The following is a 20,505-nucleotide window of genomic DNA, read 5'->3' as shown; positions in this document are numbered from 1 at the left end:
AGAGGTGGAGTAGTGATCGAGCCAAGGCGCAGCGGGTTGTGAATACATGATGATTTATTAAATAAACAAAACAGACAAAGACGAAAACGAACTATACTTGATATAACTAACAAAATAACAAAACGATGTAGACAGACCTGAACAAACGAACTTACAAATACACGAAGCACGCTGACACAGGAACAGACTACATAAACGCACGAACAAACCGAAACATTCCCGTATGGTGTAACATCGACACAGACACAGGAGACAATCACCCACAAACAAACAGTGAGAACACCCTACCTAAATATGACTCTTAATTAGAGGAGAACGCAAAACACCTGCCTCTAATTAAGAGCCATACCAGGCAACCAAAACCAACATAGAAACAGATAACATAGACTGCCCACCCAAAACACATGCCCTGACCTAAACACATACAAAAACAACATAAAACAGGTCAGGACCGTTACAGAACCCCCCCCTCAAGGTGCGAACGCCGGGCGCACCAGCACAAAGTCCAGGGGAGGGTCTGGGTGGGCAGTTGACCACGGTGGTGGCTCCGGCTCTGGACGCTGTCCCCACACCACCATAGTCACCCAACGCTTCTGTCTACCCCTCCCAATGACCACCCTAAAACTCACATCCCCTAAATAAACGGCCAGCACCAGGAGAAGGGGCAGCACCGGGACAAGGGGCAGCACCGGGACAAGGGGCAGCACCGGGACAAGGGGCAGCACCGGTACAAGGGGCAGCACCGGGACAAGGGGCAGCACCAGGATAAAGACCAGCACCGGGACAAGGGGCAGCACCGGGACAAGGGGCAGCACCGGGACAAGGGGCTCTAGCGGCTCCTGTCTGGCGGACGGCTCTAGCGGCTCCTGTCTGGCGGACGGCTCTGTAGGCTCATGGCAGACGGGCGGCTTTGCAGGCTCATGGCAGACGGGCGGCTTTGCAGGCTCATTGCAGACGGATGGCTCAGACGGCGCTGGGGAGACGGATGGCTCAGATGGCGCTGGGGAGACGGATGGCTCAGATGGCGCTGGGGAGACGGATGGCTCTGGCCGGATACGGCGCACTGTAGACCTGGTGCGTGGTGCCGGAACTGGAGGCACCGTGCTAAGGATAAGCACCTTCCTACTAGTGCGGGGAGCAGGGACAGGGCACACTGTACTCTCAAAGCCTACTCTATCCCTGATGCGAGGTACCGGCACTGGTGACACCGGGCTGAGGACAAGCACATCAGGATTAGTAGGGGGAGAAGATACAGTGTGTACAGGGCTCTGGAGACGCACAGGAGGCTTTGTGCGTGGTGCCGGAACTGGAGGCACCGAACTGGATACACGCACTACAGAGAGAGTGCGTGGAGGAGGAACTGGGCTCAGGAGACGCACTGATAGCCTAGTGCGTAGTGTAGGCACTGTAGGTACTAGGCTGGGGCGGGGAGGTGGCGCCGGAAATACCGGACCGTGGAGGCGTACTGGCACTCTTGAGCATTGAGCCTGCCCAACCTTAGCTGGTGGAATGCTCCCGGTCGCCCGACCAGTGCGGGGAGGTGGAATAACCCGCACCGGCCTATGTAGGCGAACCGGGGAAACCATGCGTAAGGCCGGTGCCATGACACCTGGCTCAATACCCAATCTAGCCCTACCAATGCGGGGAGGTGGAATAACCCGCACTGGGCTATGCACTCGTACAGGAGACACCGTGCGCTCTACTGCGTAACACGGCGCCTGCCCGTACTCCCGCTCTCCACGGTAAGCCTGGGAAGTGGGCGCAGGTCTCCTACCTGCCCTTGGCCCACTACCTCCTAGCCCCCCCCAAGAAATTTTTGGGAATTACTTACGGGCTTTTTGGGCTTCCGTGCCAGACGCGTTCCCTCATAGCTCCGGTTCCTCTCTCCAGTAGCCTCTGCTCTCCTCAGTGCCTCCAGCTGTTCCCATGGGAGGCGATCCCTACCAGCCAGGATCTCCTCCCATGTGTAGCAACCCTTTCCGTCCAATATATCGTCCCATGTCCATTGCTCCTTCTTTTCCTGTCCCTTACTCCAATTACTCCGCTGCTTGGCTCTGGAATGGTGGGTGATTCTGTAACGGCGTTCCTCTCTCTCTTCATAAGAAGAGGTGGAGTAGTGATCGAGCCAAGGCGCAGCGGGTTGTGAATACATGATGATTTATTAAATAAACAAAACAGACAAAGACGAAAACGAACTATACTTGATATAACTAACAAAATAACAAAACGATGTAGACAGACCTGAACAAACGAACTTACAAATACACGAAGCACGCTGACACAGGAACAGACTACATAAACGCACGAACAAACCGAAACATTCCCGTATGGTGTAACATCGACACAGACACAGGAGACAATCACCCACAAACAAACAGTGAGAACACCCTACCTAAATATGACTCTTAATTAGAGGAGAACGCAAAACACCTGCCTCTAATTAAGAGCCATACCAGGCAACCAAAACCAACATAGAAACAGATAACATAGACTACCCACCCAAAACACATGCCCTGACCTAAACACATACAAAAACAACATAAAACAGGTCAGGACCGTTACAGAACCCCCCCCTCAAGGTGCGAACGCCGGGCGCACCAGCACAAAGTCCAGGGGAGGGTCTGGGTGGGCAGTTGACCACGGTGGTGGCTCCGGCTCTGGACGCTGTCCCCACACCACCATAGTCACCCAACGCTTCTGTCTACCCCTCCCAATGACCACCCTAAAACTCACATCCCCTAAATAAACGGCCAGCACCGGGACAAGGGGCAGCACCGGGACAAGGGGCAGCACCGGGACAAGGGGCAGCACCGGGACAAGGGGCAGCACCGGGACAAGGGGCAGCACCAGGATAAAGACCAGCACCGGGACAAGGGGCAGCACCGGGACAAGGGGCAGCACCGGGACAAGGGGCAGCACCGGGACAAGGGGCAGCACCGGGACAAGGGGCAGCACCGGGACAAAGGGCAACACCGGGACAAGGGGCAACACCGGGACAAGGGGCAGGTCCCGGCTGATATACTCTGGCAGATCCTGGCTGAGGGACTCTGGCAGGTCTATGCAGGCTGACGGCTCTCGACGCTCATGGCGGGCTGACGGCTCTCGACGCTCATGGCGGGCTGACGGCTCTCGACGCTCATGGCGGGCTGACGGCTCTCGACGCTCATGGCGGGCTGACGGCTCTCGACGCTCATGGCGGGCTGACGGCTCTCGACGCTCATGGCGGGCTGACGGCTCTCGACGCTCATGGCGGGCTGACGGCTCTCGACGCTCATGGCGGGCTGACGGCTCTCGACGCTCATGGCTCTCTGACGGCTCTCGACGCTCATGGCTCTCTGACGGCTCTGGCTGCTCATGGCTCGCTGGCGGCTCTGGCAGATCCTGTCTGGTTGGCGGCTCTGGCAGATCCTGTCTGGTTGGCGGCTCTGGCAGATCCTGTCTGGTTGGCGGCTCTGGCAGATCCTGTCTGGTTGGCGGCTCTGGCAGATCCTGTCTGGTTGGCGGCTCTGGCAGATCCTGTCTGGTTGGCGGCTCTGGCAGATCCTGTCTGGCGGACGGCTCTAGCGGCTCCTGTCTGGCGGACGGCTCTAGCGGCTCCTGTCTGGCGGACGGCTCTAGCGGCTCCTGTCTGGCGGACGGCTCTGTAGGCTCATGGCAGACGGGCGGCTTTGCAGGCTCATGGCAGACGGGCGGCTTTGCAGGCTCATGGCAGACGGATGGCTCAGACGGCGCTGGGGAGACGGATGGCTCAGATGGCGCTGGGGAGACGGATGGCTCAGATGGCGCTGGGGAGACGGATGGCTCAGATGGCGCTGGGGAGACGGATGGCTCTGGCCGGATACGGCGCACTGTAGACCTGGTGCGTGGTGCCGGAACTGGAGGCACCGTGCTAAGGATAAGCACCTTCCTACTAGTGCGGGGAGCAGGGACAGGGCACACTGTACTCTCAAAGCCTACTCTATCCCTGATGCGAGGTACCGGCACTGGTGACACCGGGCTGAGGACAAGCACATCAGGATTAGTAGGGGGAGAAGATACAGTGTGTACAGGGCTCTGGAGACGCACAGGAGGCTTTGTGCGTGGTGCCGGAACTGGAGGCACCGAACTGGATACACGCACTACAGAGAGAGTGCGTGGAGGAGGAACTGGGCTCAGGAGACGCACTGATAGCCTAGTGCGTAGTGTAGGCACTGTAGGTACTAGGCTGGGGCGGGGAGGTGGCGCCGGAAATACCGGACCGTGGAGGCGTACTGGCACTCTTGAGCATTGAGCCTGCCCAACCTTAGCTGGTGGAATGCTCCCGGTCGCCCGACCAGTGCGGGGAGGTGGAATAACCCGCACCGGCCTATGTAGGCGAACCGGGGAAACCATGCGTAAGGCCGGTGCCATGTATGCCGGCCCGAGGAGACGCACTGGAGACCAGACGCGTTGAGCCGGCCTCATGACACCTGGCTCAATACCCAATCTAGCCCTACCAATGCGGGGAGGTGGAATAACCCGCACTGGGCTATGTACTCGTACAGGAGACACCGTGCGCTCTACTGCGTAACACGGCGCCTGCCCGTACTCCCGCTCTCCACGGTAAGCCTGGGAAGTGGGCGCAGGTCTCCTACCTGCCCTTGGCCCACTACCTCCTAGCCCCTCCCCAAGAAATTTTTGGGAATTACTTACGGGCTTTTTGGGCTTCCGTGCCAGACGCGTTCCCTCATAGCTCCGGTTCCTCTCTCCAGTAGCCTCTGCTCTCCTCAGTGCCTCCAGCTGTTCCCATGGGAGGCGATCCCTACCAGCCAGGATCTCCTCCCATGTGTAGCAACCCTTTCCGTCCAATATATCGTCCCATGTCCATTGCTCCTTCTTTTCCTGTCCCTTACTCCAATTACTCCGCTGCTTGGCTCTGGAATGGTGGGTGATTCTGTAACGGCGTTCCTCTCTCTCTTCATAAGAAGAGGTGGAGTAGTGATCGAGCCAAGGCGCAGCGGGTTGTGAATACATGATGATTTATTAAATAAACAAAACAGACAAAGACGAAAACGAACTATACTTGATATAACTAACAAAATAACAAAACGATGTAGACAGACCTGAACAAACGAACTTACAAATACACGAAGCACGCTGACACAGGAACAGACTACATAAACGCACGAACAAACCGAAACATTCCCGTATGGTGTAACATCGACACAGACACAGGAGACAATCACCCACAAACAAACAGTGAGAACACCCTACCTAAATATGACTCTTAATTAGAGGAGAACGCAAAACACCTGCCTCTAATTAAGAGCCATACCAGGCAACCAAAACCAACATAGAAACAGATAACATAGACTGCCCACCCAAAACACATGCCCTGACCTAAACACATACAAAAACAACATAAAACAGGTCAGGACCGTTACAGAACCCCCCCCTCAAGGTGCGAACGCCGGGCGCACCAGCACAAAGTCCAGGGGAGGGTCTGGGTGGGCAGTTGACCACGGTGGTGGCTCCGGCTCTGGACGCTGTCCCCACACCACCATAGTCACCCAACGCTTCTGTCTACCCCTCCCAATGACCACCCTAAAACTCACATCCCCTAAATAAACGGCCAGCACCAGGAGAAGGGGCAGCACCGGGACAAGGGGCAGCACCGGGACAAGGGGCAGCACCGGGACAAGGGGCAGCACCGGGACAAGGGGCAGCACCAGGATAAAGACCAGCACCGGGACAAGGGGCAGCACCGGGACAAGGGGCAGCACCGGGACAAGGGGCAGCACCGGGACAAGGGGCAGCACCGGGACAAGGGGCAGCACCGGGACAAAGGGCAACACCGGGACAAGGGGCAACACCGGGACAAGGGGCAGGTCCCGGCTGATATACTCTGGCAGATCCTGGCTGAGGGACTCTGGCAGGTCTATGCAGGCTGACGGCTCTCGACGCTCATGGCGGGCTGACGGCTCTCGACGCTCATGGCGGGCTGACGGCTCTCGACGCTCATGGCGGGCTGACGGCTCTCGACGCTCATGGCGGGCTGACGGCTCTCGACGCTCATGGCGGGCTGACGGCTCTCGACGCTCATGGCGGGCTGACGGCTCTCGACGCTCATGGCGGGCTGACGGCTCTCGACGCTCATGGCGGGCTGACGGCTCTCGACGCTCATGGCGGGCTGACGGCTCTCGACGCTCATGGCTCTCTGACGGCTCTCGACGCTCATGGCTCTCTGACGGCTCTGGCTGCTCATGGCTCGCTGGCGGCTCTGGCAGATCCTGTCTAGTTGGCGGCTCTGGCAGATCCTGTCTGGTTGGCGGCTCTGGCAGATCCTGTCTGGTTGGCGGCTCTGGCAGATCCTGTCTGGTTGGCGGCTCTGGCAGATCCTGTCTGGTTGGCGGCTCTGGCAGATCCTGTCTGGCGGACGGCTCTAGCGGCTCCTGTCTGGCGGACGGCTCTAGCGGCTCCTGTCTGGCGGACGGCTCTAGCGGCTCCTGTCTGGCGGACGGCTCTAGCGGCTCCTGTCTGGCGGACGGCTCTGTAGGCTCATGGCAGACGGGCGGCTTTGCAGGCTCATGGCAGACGGGCGGCTTTGCAGGCTCATGGCAGACGGATGGCTCAGACGACGCTGGGGTGACGGATGGCTCAGATGGCGCTGGGGAGACGGATGGCTCAGATGGCGCTGGGGAGACGGATGGCTCAGATGGCGCTGGGGAGACGGATGGCTCTGGCCGGATACGGCGCACTGTAGACCTGGTGCGTGGTGCCGGAACTGGAGGCACCGTGCTAAGGATAAGCACCTTCCTACTAGTGCGGGGAGCAGGGACAGGGCACACTGTACTCTCAAAGCCTACTCTATCCCTGATGCGAGGTACCGGCACTGGTGACACCGGGCTGAGGACAAGCACATCAGGATTAATAGGGGGAGAAGATACAGTGTGTACAGGGCTCTGGAGACGCACAGGAGGCTTTGTGCGTGGTGCCGGAACTGGAGGCACCGAACTGGATACACGCACTACAGAGAGAGTGCGTGGAGGAGGAACTGGGCTCAGGAGACGCACTGATAGCCTAGTGCGTAGTGTAGGCACTGTAGGTACTAGGCTGGGGCGGGGAGGTGGCGCCGGAAATACCGGACCGTGGAGGCGTACTGGCACTCTTGAGCATTGAGCCTGCCCAACCTTACCTGGTTGAATGCTCCCGGTCGCCCGACCAGTGCGGGGAGGTGGAATAACCCGCACCGGCCTATGTAGGCGAACCGGGGAAACCATGCGTAAGGCCGGTGCCATGTATGCCGGCCCGAGGAGACGCACTGGAGACCAGACGCGTTGAGCCGGCCTCATGACACCTGGCTCAATACCCAATCTAGCCCTACCAATGCGGGGAGGTGGAATAACCCGCACTGGGCTATGCACTCGTACAGGAGACACCGTGCGCTCTACTGCGTAACACGGCGCCTGCCCGTACTCCCGCTCTCCACGGTAAGCCTGGGAAGTGGGCGCAGGTCTCCTACGTGCCCTTGGCCCACTACCTCCTAGCCCCCCCCAAGAAATTTTTGGGAATTACTTACGGGCTTTTTGGGCTTCCGTGCCAGACGCGTTCCCTCATAGCTCCGGTTCCTCTCTCCAGTAGCCTCTGCTCTCCTCAGTGCCTCCAGCTGTTCCCATGGGAGGCGATCCCTACCAGCCAGGATCTCCTCCCATGTGTAGCAACCCTTTCCGTCCAATATATCGTCCCATGTCCATTGCTCCTTCTTTTCCTGTCCCTTACTCCAATTACTCCGCTGCTTGGCTCTGGAATGGTGGGTGATTCTGTAACGGCGTTCCTCTCTCTCTTCATAAGAAGAGGTGGAGTAGTGATCGAGCCAAGGCGCAGCGGGTTGTGAATACATGATGATTTATTAAATAAACAAAACAGACAAAGACGAAAACGAACTATACTTGATATAACTAACAAAATAACAAAACGATGTAGACAGACCTGAACAAACGAACTTACAAATACACGAAGCACGCTGACACAGGAACAGACTACATAAACGCACGAACAAACCGAAATATTCCCGTATGGTGTAACATCGACACAGACACAGGAGACAATCACCCACAAACAAACAGTGAGAACACCCTACCTAAATATGACTCTTAATTAGAGGAGAACGCAAAACACCTGCCTCTAATTAAGAGCCATACCAGGCAACCAAAACCAACATAGAAACAGATAACATAGACTACCCACCCAAAACACATGCCCTGACCTAAACACATACAAAAACAACATAAAACAGGTCAGGACCGTTACAGTTGTTTCTTGGTTAGTGGCTATTTATATCTTTATTTGGTCGAATTTGTGATAGCTACTGATGTAGTAAAAAACTGATGGAGTAAAAATAGTGGTGTCTTTTGCTAACGTGGTTAGCTAATAGAATTACATATTGTGTCTTCCCTGTAAAACATTTAAAAAATCGGACATGTTGGCTTGATTCACAAGATGTGTACCTTTCATCTGGTGTCTTGGACTTGTTAATGTATGAAAGTTAAATATTAAAAAAAATATATTTTGAATTTCGCGCCCTGCACGTCGGGCTTGCACGCCAAACAGGTTAAATTAGTGTTGTAATGAAGCTCTTATTTGGTTACGTATATGTTAACTGTTGTTACTTCTATTGTCAATTCTGTTGTTAATTTGCTACCAGTTACATTTTTTGGGGGGGTTGTTGTTGTATTTTACCCCCTTTTTTCTCCCCAATTTTGATTTTGTCTCATCGCTGCAACCCCCCAACAGGCTCAGGAGGCAAAGGTCGAGTAATGCGTCCTCCGGAACATGACCCTTCAAACCGGCTTCTTAATTAACACCTGCCCGCCTTACCCGGAAGCCAGCCCCACCAATGTGTCGGAGGAAACACCATTCGACTGACGACCATAGTCAGCCTGCAGGCGTCCGGCTCGCCACAAGGAGTCACTAGAGTGCAATGAGTCAAGTAAAGCCCCCCCGGTCAAACCCTCCCCTAACCCAGACGACGCTGGGCCAATTGTGCGCTGCCCTATGGGACTCCCGATCAGTTGTGATACAGCCAGGGATCGAACCCAGTCTGAGGTGACGCCTCTAGAACTGCGATGCAGTGCCTTAGACCACTGCACCACTCGGGGGACCCTGAATAAATGTATTTCATGTACAAATGTATTGTTTTCTTACATTTAGATTTCAGGGAGAATTTCACTGTAAATGTACAGCATTACCCTGGCACCAGAGTTGCCAGCCTAATACTGTAATTTTGCTTTACAGCAGAGATGCTGTAAAGCAAAATATATTATATTATTATTATTATTATATAATATATTTCACAGAGCCTGATTATCATATTTTATTCCCCTTGTTCTGGGGGTCGCCCGTTTGCTAGGAGCTAGGAGCCAGGAGACGGAGAGGCGTTTGTCTGGCAGAGTATCAATCACAGCAGCACTACGGCCAACAACAGCGGCCAGCGAGAAGTTAATAACGGGGTTATGAGACAAAATAAGGGAGCCGGCTCCCTCTTACACTTCCTCCTCCTCTCTACCTGTCTGCTTCCAAACATGAAATGACATGCTCAAGTACGAGGGGCCCAGACACAAATAAGTCAGACGAGATGGGATGTGTGTTAGGGAGTGCTGTCGCCTTGCATTAGGTCCCACTGGAGTGGCACTGTCTTGTGTTTGGTGACGTCAGCATTCCTAGATAACACCCAAGCTGCTGGTTGGAGTCAGTGGAGCTGGAAGAGGTCGCAGCCAACCCAATTTCCTCATGAGGGAGCGGTCTCATAATTCACCTGAGACAAAGCATCTAGGATGGCAGGGTACAGAAATGGGAAAAGCAGTATGAAACTCAGTGCCCAGCTAGCACAATGATCTGAGAACCATATCTTTCTTAGAGCTTGGTGAGAGCGTAGTTTCTGGGAATGGTGCAGGATAGTTGCTTGGCTTTGGAACATTCGTAGCACATTTAAGGAACTTGACAAAATGATCCAAATATTTTCTGGGTATTTCATACTTAAAAAAAAAAAAAAAACTTTTTAAAAATTGTGTCCCCTTTTCGCCCCAATTTTCGTGGTATCCAATCACTAGTAATTACTATCTTGTCTCATCACTACAACTCCCGTACGGGCTCGGGAGAGACAAAGGTCGAAAGCCATGCGTCCTCCGAAGCACAACCCAACCAAGCCGCACTGCTTCTTTAACACAGCGCGCCTCCAACCCGGAAGCCAGCCGCACCAATGTGTCGGAGGAAACACCGTGCACCTGGCCCCCTTGGTTAGCGCGCACTGCGCCCGGCCCGCCACAGGAGTCGCTGGAGCACGATGAGACAAGGAAAACCCTACCGGCCAAACCCTCCCTAACCCGGACGACGCTAGCCAAATTGTGCGTCGCCCCATGGACCCCCCGGTCGCGGCCGGCTGCGACAGAGCCTGGGCGCGAACCCAGAGACTCTGGTGGCGCAGTTAGCACTGCGATGCAGTGCCTTAGACCACTGCGCCACCCGGGAGGCCGGTATTTCATACTTTAACAGAACATTTCCTAAAAGTTCAAACATGGTTAGATTTAATTGTTGGTAATGTTCTAGAAATGTGCTCCAACTAGTTTGAACTTGGGAATGTTCTCAAATATACTGAACAAAAATATAAACGCAACATGCAACAATTTCAACGATTTTACTTAGTTACAGTTCATATACTGTAAGGAAATCAAATATACTGTAAGGAAATAAATTCACTAGGTCTTAATCTATGTATTTCCCATGACTGGGCAGGGGACATGGGCGGGTATGGAAGGGCGCCAGACCCAGCCAATCAGAATGAGTTTTCCCCACAAAAGGGCTTTATTAAAGGCTGGTCTTAGAAGATCCCACAGGTGAAGAAGCCGGATGTCTGCGGTTGTGAGGCCGGTTGGGCGTACTGCAAATTCTCTAAAACGACTTGAAGGCGTTTTAGAATTAACATTTAATTCTCTGGCAACAGCTCTGCTGGACATTCCTGCAGTCAGCATGCCAATTGCACTCTCCGTCAAAACTTGAGACATCTGTGGCATTGTGTTGTGTGACAAAACTGCAAATTTTTGTGTGGCCTTTTCTTGTCTCCAACACAAGGTGCACATATGTAATGATCATGCTGCTTAATCATCTTATTGATATGCCACACCTGTCAGGTGGATGGATTATCTTGACAAAGGAGAAATGTTCACTAACAGGGATGTAAATAAATTTGTGCACAACATTTAAGAGAAATAAGCTTTTTGTGTGTATAAAACATTTCTGTGATCTTTAAAAAATCTGTATTGTAGCAGATACTCCTAACCAGAGCAATTTAAAGTAGTGAGCGCATACATTTCAGTACTTTTTTTCCATAATGGTCACCCGCGAGCGTCAAACCCACAACCCCGGAGTTGCAAGCACCATGCTCTACCAACTGAGCCACAAAGGACCTCAAACAATGATACTTTTGTACATGCTCTCTGTTTTCGATATATCAGTAAATGTTTTTTTTTTATAACATTTTTAGCTAGGTGATATCATTTTTTTAATGTCATTTAGCAGACACTCTTACGGGCATTCATTTTAATACAGGTCCCCTGTGGGAATCAAACCCACAACATTGGCATTGCAAGCACCATGCTCTACCAACTTAGCCAAACAGGACCTTTCTTTTCAGCTCATGAAACATGGGACCAACATTTTACATGGTGCGCTTATATTTTGTTCAGTGTACATATTCTCACCCCTCGTCTCACCCTCACTCATACACAGACCTTTCCCCTGCCGCCCCCTGCCACACCTCAATCACCACAAACCTTTACCTTCAAAATCTACTTTCTGACTCCTTAAACAAAGTTGTGCTGTCTGAATGAAATCTTTATTCTTTAGTCAACGAAACAAATGAAATGACACACAGGGCTAAGGGCAAGAAGGTTGAGGTTTCGCCGACCACCACAGACAAGCTCCCTCTCCCTGCCTGTTTCATAACACTACAATCAGAGTCTGCTGCAGACAATGATCAGCTAGGGGGAAATCAGATATTCAACATTTTGATGCTATATTTATAGTGATATAAAAGACATGCAAAGAATGTTTCATCAAAATGTTTCTGTGTCAATGCACCACACAACCAATAAGCAAAGCATACTGACTTCGGAGTCTACAGGAGACCTTTGAAGTAGCCTAATCAGATTAAAACAATGTGACTGGTTGTGTTTATGCCACACATAAAAGGCAATACATTTTAAAAGTAAAATACACTGCTCAAAAAAATAAAGGGAACACTTAAACAACACAATGTAACTCCAAGTCAATCACACTTCTGTGAAATCAAACTGTCCACTTAGGAAGCAACACTGATTGACAATAAATTTCACATGCTGTTGTGCAAATGGAATAGACAAAAGGTGGAAATTATAGGCAATTAGCAAGACACCCCCAATAAAGGAGTGATTCTGCAGGTGGTGACCACAGACCACTTCTCAGTTCCTTGCTTCCTGGCTGATGTTTTGGTCACTTTTGAATGCTGGCGGTGCTCTCACTCTAGTGGTAGCATGAGACGGCGTCTACAACCCACACAAGTGGCTCAGGTAGTGCAGTTCATCCAGGATGGCACATCAATGCGAGGTGTGGCAAGAAGGTTTGCTGTGTCTGTCAGCGTAGTGTCCAGAGCATGGAGGCGCTACCAGGCCGTAGGAGGGCAACAACCCAGCAGCAGGACCGCTAACTCCGCCTCTGTGCAAGGCTCCAGAACGTGCCGGTCGTTTCTCTCCCAGTGCTCTCTCATTTTCGAGCTGCAGCCTTCTTCGTTCCCCTCGGATCGCTCAAAGATAGCGTACATTATTACGCTGATGTCGGGAAGGGCACATGGCTGGGCCACAGTGGTGTGGGAGTAACAATCCGCCGTCTGCCTCAGCCTGGAGGTATTCGTGGCGGAAGTGAGAAAAGTTTGAGGCTCCGGTGTCTGGGAGAGAGGCAGCCCGGAAGTTACTCCAGCATCGGCAGGACTCCCTCAGTGTGGCAGACTATGTGGTGGATTTCCGCACGCTAGCAGCGGAGGGTACCTGGAACCCGGAAGTGCTGTTCGACACGTTCCTGCACGGATTATCGGAGGATGTAAATGATGAGCTGGCAGCCCGGGAACTACCGGCAGATCTCGACTCACTCATCACTTCAACCATCCGGATCGATGGTCGGCTACGGGATCGTAGGAGGGAGAAGAGGTCTGATTGCTTTCCAAATCACTCACTCAAGGACCCCACCTTGCATCTGATGAACTCCCAAAGTCCCCGGCATCTTCGTCCCCGAGAGGATCCGGGGCTTACCCAAGCTCCTCCAAGAGCCTCCAAAGACTGCCGATTTGCCTCTTCCCAAGCTGATGCAGTTCGGCAGGTCTAGGCTGTCTCCAGCCGAACGCGTACGCAAACTTAACACCCAGAGTTGTCTGTATTGTGGTACTGCTGGTCATTATGTGTCTACCTGTCCCTTCAAGAGACCTAGCTCATTGGTTGGAATGAGTACTCTGGTGGGTCTTAACCTGTTTAATAATGGATAATGTTGCTTCTCCCCCTGCTCGCCCCCCTCTCCATGCCACCCTGCTGTGGGGCGACCAGTCCAAGTCTCTCCAGATACTCATCGACTCGGAGGCCGATATGAGTCTTATGGATGTTACCCTGGCATCCGAGCTAGGCATCCCCACTCACCCCCTTCCATTCCTATCGATGTTAGAGCGCTGGATGGGTGCTCTCTAGGCTGTTACGTCAATGTCAACGTGATAACAAGTTGACATTGAGGTTAAATAAAGTGTGCTTTGTCAATTTACTATAACCTTGTATGATTTTTGTATAAAGAAATCTTAAAATACAGATCAATTTGAGCAAATTCAGAAATTGTGATTAATGATAGCTAATCCTGCGATTAGCTCGAGGACATTTTGATAGCCCTAAAATAAGTAAATACAATTGGATAGGATAAACAGAAAAAGCTGGTACAGTTTGTGAACTTCTTTTCCCCTGAAAATGTAAATGGTGTCCTGTGGGCCTGAGAATGAGAGAATGTTTTGCATATCAATGCATTCTGGATTTCTTCCTATGGCATCTATGGTATCTGTGGTCTATCCTGTTCTCTCCTTTCTCCCTACTCTCACACACTTTGCATAACTTAATGGAATGGAATTACCAGCCTGGGTTTAGATAACCGCTCTCCTCTCTCCTGAATAACACTACTGTATCAATATCTCTGTCGGATCTGAATTAGAAACAAAGCAAATTGAGAGAGAGAGTTTGCCACTGCCACCCAACGCTCCTCTCCCTGTAACCTCTACAGCACAGTACAGCCTTAAACCACTCTGGAAGTCACCTTGTCGTCACCTTGTATGAACAAAGAGAGAGTGAGAAAGAAAGGTGCACTGAAACTTCACAAACCAAAAGTACATTATCATCCAGAGAGGAGGCAGGAGAAGGGGGTGGGAGGAGAGGAGGGGAGGGGAGGGGATGAGGCCTTTATCTCAATTTTGTACCCAACTCTGATTCTATTCCCTTGAAGCCATTCACCCATCGACTGGAGAGTTTCTGCGTGATACTGTTAAAACACCAGCCACTCCACACTTCTTCATTCCCCTCATTTTTTCTTTTTTGTTGTTGATAGTAACGACTGCTGCAGACCCTCTATAGAGGTAGACAGTGTTGTCGGCAGCCCAAAGTCATTTTTCTTCTTCCAGGTTTTGTTTTTGTTTCTAATTCTCTACCTTGTCCTGCATGGGTTTATTTTGTTTGTGGCATTTTCAAATGAGAGATGGACAGTAATCACATCAGCTCTCATTAGCCACAACCCCTTTGACTCTGCACCGCCATCTAGTTAATGTACGTGGTCATTCCTGTTTTGGAGAAAATGAATTTGCTCTCCATTAGCTGATGAGGCAGGTAAATTACATTATGTCCCCCAATGTGATTTTATTAATGTCAGTCATTCCGGGATGGATCACCCTTTAGATGGGACTCCTCCCAGGCTTGTTAGTGTCTGTCTGTCTGACTGTCTGTCCATCCGTGACTTTTGAGCAAAGAGGGAGAGGGAGTGGAAGGAGAGGGAGTGCTGTTGTCATACCTAAGAACATAATGTAAACGTCTTAAAGGTTACTTGACATGCTTGCCAGGTATCGCAACTGCTCGGCCCCCGACCGCAAGGCACTACAGAGGATAGTGCGTACGGCCCAGTATATCACTGCCCCAGTATATCACTGCCCCTGGGTCCTGCCATCCAGGACCTCTATAGCAGGCGGTGTCAGAGGAAGGCCCTAAGAATTGTCAAAGACTCCAGCATCCCTAGTCATAGACTGCCCTCTCTGCTACTGCGCGGCATGCGGAGAGGGAGTGCTGTTGTCATACCTAAGAACAAAATGTAAACATCTTAAAGGTTACTTGACATGCTTAGGTGGGGGAAGGAGAGTTTTTGGGATACTTACGTTTTGTAAGTATTCCAAAAACTCTCCTTCCCCCACCTAAGCATGTCAAGTAACCTTTAAGACGTTTACATTTTGTGTATAAGTGTATACTGAACATGCTTAGGTGGGGGGATAACTACTTTTTGGTCTTTTATTTATTTGAATAGTTAACTTCTTATGGCTGCAGGGGCAGTATTGAGTAAGTTGGATAAAGGTGTCCATTTCAAACGGCCTCGTACTCAATTCTTGCAATATGCATATTATTATTACTATTGGATAGAAAACACTCTCTAGTTTCTAAAACCGTTTGAATTATATCTGTGAGTTAAACAGAACTCATTTTGCAGCAAACTTCCTGACAGGAAGTGGAAAATCTGAAATCGATGCTCTGTTCTAGGGCCTGCCTATAAATGGCCTTCATATACACTGCTCAAAAAAATAAAGGGAACACTAAAATAACACATCCTAGATCTGAATGAATGAAATATTCTTATTAAATACTTTTTTCTTTACATAGTTGAATGTGCTGACAACAAAATCACAAAAATTGTCAATGGAAATCAAATTTATCAACCCATGGAGGTCTGGATTTGGAGTCACACTCAAAATTAAAGTGGAAAACCACACTACAGGCTGATCCAACTTTGATGTAATGTCCTTAAAACAAGTCAAAATGAGGCTCAGTAGTGTGTGTGGCCTCCACGTGCCTGTGTGACCTCCCTACAACGCCTGGGCATGCTCCTGAAGAGGTGGCGGAAGGTCTCCTGAGGGATCTCCTCCCAGACCTGGACTAAAGCATCCGCCAACTCCTGGACAGTCTGTGGTGCAACGTGGCGTTGGTGGATGGAGCGAGACATGATGTCCCAGATGTGCTCAATTGGATTCAGGTCTGGGGAACGGGCGGGCCAGTCCATAGCATCAATGCCTTCCTCTTGCAGGAACTGCTAACACACTCCAGCCACATGAGGTCTAGCATTGTCTTGCATTAGGAGGAACCCAGGGCCAACCGCACCAGCATATGGTCTCACAAGGGGTCTGAGGATCTCATCTCGGTACCTAATGGCAGTCAGGCTATCTCTGGCGAGCACATGGAGGGCTGTGCGGCCCCACAAAGAAATGCCACCCCACACCATGACTGACCTACCGCCAAACCGGTCATGCTGGAGGATGTTGCAGGCAGCAGAACGTTCTCCACGGCGTCTCCAGACTCTGTCACTTCTGTCACGTGCTCAGTGTGAACCTGCTTTCATCTGTGAAGAGCACAGGGCGCAAGTGGCGTATTTGCCAATCTTGGTGTTCTCTGGCAAATGCCAAACGTCCTGCACGGTGTTGGGCTGTAAGCACAACCCCCACCTGTGGACGTCGGGCCCTCATACCACCCACATGGAGTCTGTTTCTGACCGTTTGAGCAGACACATGCACATTTGTGGCCTGCTGGAGGTCATTTTGCAGGGCTCTGGCAGTGCTCCTCTTTGCACAAAGGCGGAGGTAGCGGTCCTGCTGCTGGGTTGTTGCCCTCCTACGGCCTCCTCCACGTTTCCTGATGTACTTGCCTGTCTCCTGGTAGCGCCTCCATGCTCTGGACACTACGCTGACAGACACAGCAAACCTTCTTGCCACAGCTCGCATTGATGTGCCATCCTGGATGAGCTGCACTACCTGAGCCACTTGTGTGGGTTGTAGACTCCGTCTCATGCTACCACTAGAGTGAAAGCACCACCAGCATTCAAAAGTGACCAAAACATCAGCCAGGAAGCATAGGAACTGAGAAGTGGTCTGTGGTCACCACCTGCAGAACCACTCCTTTATTGGGGGTGTCTTGCTAATTGCCTATAATTTCCACCTGTTGTCTATTCCATTTGCACAACAGCATGTGAAATTTATTGTCAATCAGTGTTGCTTCCTAAGTGGACAGTTTGATTTCACAGAAGTGTGATTGACTTGGAGTTACATTGTGTTGTTTAAGTGTTCCCTTTATTTTTTTGAGCAGTGTATATCAGTATACATGCACTTCATACGTCTTCCACTAGTTGTCGACAGGCAGTGAGAGAAGAAATGGAGTGCATAACTTGATCTGCGGTCGAATAAAAGCTCTTTGTATGACGTGTCACCAGTTTCCTGTTTTCTGGAGTGCGCGAGAAGGGACCTGGTATTGCCTTCTGAAAAGCTGTCGTTATAGACGACTAATATCTCCGGCTTTGATTTTATTTGATACATGTGACAATATCATCGTAAAGTATGTTTTTTCAATATAGTTTTATTAGATTATGGAAATTTTTCCGAGACGTTAGGCGTGTTGCTTTGTCTGCGTTTGTTCACGAAGGAGAGCTTCGCGCCACTTTGCTAGCTTTCCGTGCTAATTGACTGGAGAAGAGGACATTCTAAATCCAAACAACGATTGTTCTGGACAAAGGACCCCTTGTACAACATTCTGATGGAAGATCATCAAAAGTACGACCCATTTTATGATGCTATTTCATATATCTGTCGAACATGTTGTACTAGTAGTTTGCGCCCAGATTTTGGGCACTCTCTCGCTATAACTAAGCTGTATGTCGTAATGAATTTATTTTTAGAATTCTAACAAGGCGATTGCATTAAGAACTAGTGTATCTATCATTTCCTATACAACATGTATTTTTTTGTAACGTTTATGTATAGTTATTTGGTCAGAATAGTTGAGTGTCATAAAAATATCTGCACATTCTGGGAAAAATATGCTACGTTAGCACAATGTATAACCACAGATTTCAGCTCTAAATATGCACATTTTCGAACAAAAAATAAGTGTACGTATAACCTGATGTTATAGGACTGTCATCTGATGAAGCTTATCAAGGTTAGTCAAAAATTATATATCTTTTGCTGGTTTGTTACGATCGCTAACTTTTGCTGCTGGTAAATGGCTTATGTTTCTGGCTATTGTGGTAAGCTAATATAATGCTATATTGTGTTTTCGCTGTAGAACACTTAAGAAATTTGAAATTTTGGCTGGAATCACAAGATGCCTGTCTTTCATTTGCTGTACACCATGTATTTTTCAGAAATGTTTTATGATGAGTATTTAGGTATTTGACGTTGGTGTCTGTAATTACTCTGGCTGCTTCGGTGCTATTTCTGACGGTAGCTGTGATGGTAGCTGCAATGTAAAACTGATTTATAGCTCAAATATGCACATTTTTCGAACAAAACATAGATTTATTGAATAACATGTTATAAGACTGTCATCTGATGAAGTTGTTTCTTGGTTAGTTTGGTTGGTTCTTGGTTAGTTAGGTTGGTTTTGTGCATGCTACCTGTGCTGTGAAAAATGTCTGTTCTTTTTTTGAATTTGGTGGTGAGTTAACATAAATATACGTGCTGTTTTCGCTGTAAAACATTTTAAAAATCGGACATGTTGGCTGGATTCACAAGATGTTTATCTTTCATATGCTGTATTGGACTTGTTAATGTGTGAAAGTTAAATGTTTCTAAAAAATATCTTTGGAATTTCGCGCCCTGCACTTGAAGTGGCTGTTGTCATATTGTGCCCGGCTTCGGGCTTGCAGCCCAAAGAAGTTAACAGGTCTACACTAAAACGCCATTAATCTCAAGGGAACTCGAACACAGGAAGGATGAGAGGGACAAACATACATGCTCGCGCTTACGTGTGTGTGTGTGTGCGTGTGTGTATTTTCATCTCCAACAAAAGCTGACAGATTATGTTGTTCCTCCTCTATGCTTCACGTCTATCCCACTCCTTCTCCATTCGCAGGAGGGAAGTAAAGAGTGTCTCCCTCTGAGGGACAATCACAACAAGGAGGCCAAGTCCTCCATCACCATCACTATTTATAACCTGCTGGGAGACTTGGAGGGGAACAGTCTCAAACACTGCATCTAACAGAAGTCTCCCACTTAGTATATGCAGTACTGTATGTGTACATAGAGAGAATCCATATGCTCACGCACGTCTCTTGTCTATACTCCTCTATACTCTACACTCTCCGTGTCACCGTACAAGTCTCTGTACTCATGTACTCTACATGTTGACTGCATCATGACCTACATTGTGAGCTATTTAAAGTCTGAAACAGTGTAGTGTGGCTGCTCCTTTACTAGAGGCTACTGTGCTTATCTACACACCTGATAAGGTTCTAATTGTACTTAGGGCTGTTGAAAAAAGCACTAATGTTTCAACCATATTGTGAAACAAGTAAGAGGTTCCAACATTAACCAACATTAAACACCATCAGAAATGTCAACAGTTTCTACCTACCTGTATATACGGTGCCTTCAGAAAGTACTGGACTGAGGGGCAGCTCCGGACTGAGGGGCAGCTCCGGACTGAGGGGCAGCTCCAGACTGAGGGGCAGCTCATGACTGAGGGGCAGCTCATGACTGAGGGGCAGCTCATGACTGAGGGGCAGCTCATGACTGAAGGGCAGCTCATGACTGAAGGGGGGCTCTGGCAGCTCCTGACTGGCGGGCGGCTCTGGCGGCTCCTGACTGGCGGGCGGCTCTGGCGGCTCCTGACTGGCGGGCGGCTCTGGCGGCTCCTGACTGGCGGGCGGCTCTGGCGGCTCCTGACTGGCGGGCGGCTCCTGACTGGCGGGTGGCTCTGGCGGCTCCTGACTGACGGACGGCTCTAGCGGCTCAGGACAGACGGGCGGCACTGACGGCTCAGGACAGACGGACAACTCAGGCGGCGCTGGACAGAAGGGCAGCTCAGGCGGCGCTGGACAGACGGGCAGCTCAGGCGGCGCTGGACAGACGGGCAGCTCAGGCGGCGCTGGACAGACGGGCAGCTCAGACGGCGCTGGGCAGACGGGCAGCTCAGACGGCGCTGGGCAGACGGGCAGCTCAGGCTTGCAAAGGCGTACTGTAGGCCTGGTGCGTGGTGCCGGAACTGGTGATACCGGGCTGGGGACACGCACCTCAAGGCTAGTGCGGGGAGCAGGAACAGGGCATACTGGACCCTGGAGGCGCACAGTAGGCCTGGTGCGTGGTGCCGGAACTGGTGGTACCGGGCTGGGGACACGCACCTCAAGGCTAGTGCGGGAAGCAGGAACAGGGCGTACAAGACTCTGGAGACGCACAGGAGGCTTGGTGCGTGGTGC

This window comes from Salvelinus fontinalis, chromosome 12 (genome assembly GCF_029448725.1).
Source record: "Salvelinus fontinalis isolate EN_2023a chromosome 12, ASM2944872v1, whole genome shotgun sequence".
Classification (NCBI taxonomy): Eukaryota; Metazoa; Chordata; class Actinopteri; order Salmoniformes; family Salmonidae; genus Salvelinus; species Salvelinus fontinalis.
The sequence above is the reverse complement of the archived record's forward strand: the minus strand, read 5'-3'. Positions refer to the sequence as shown.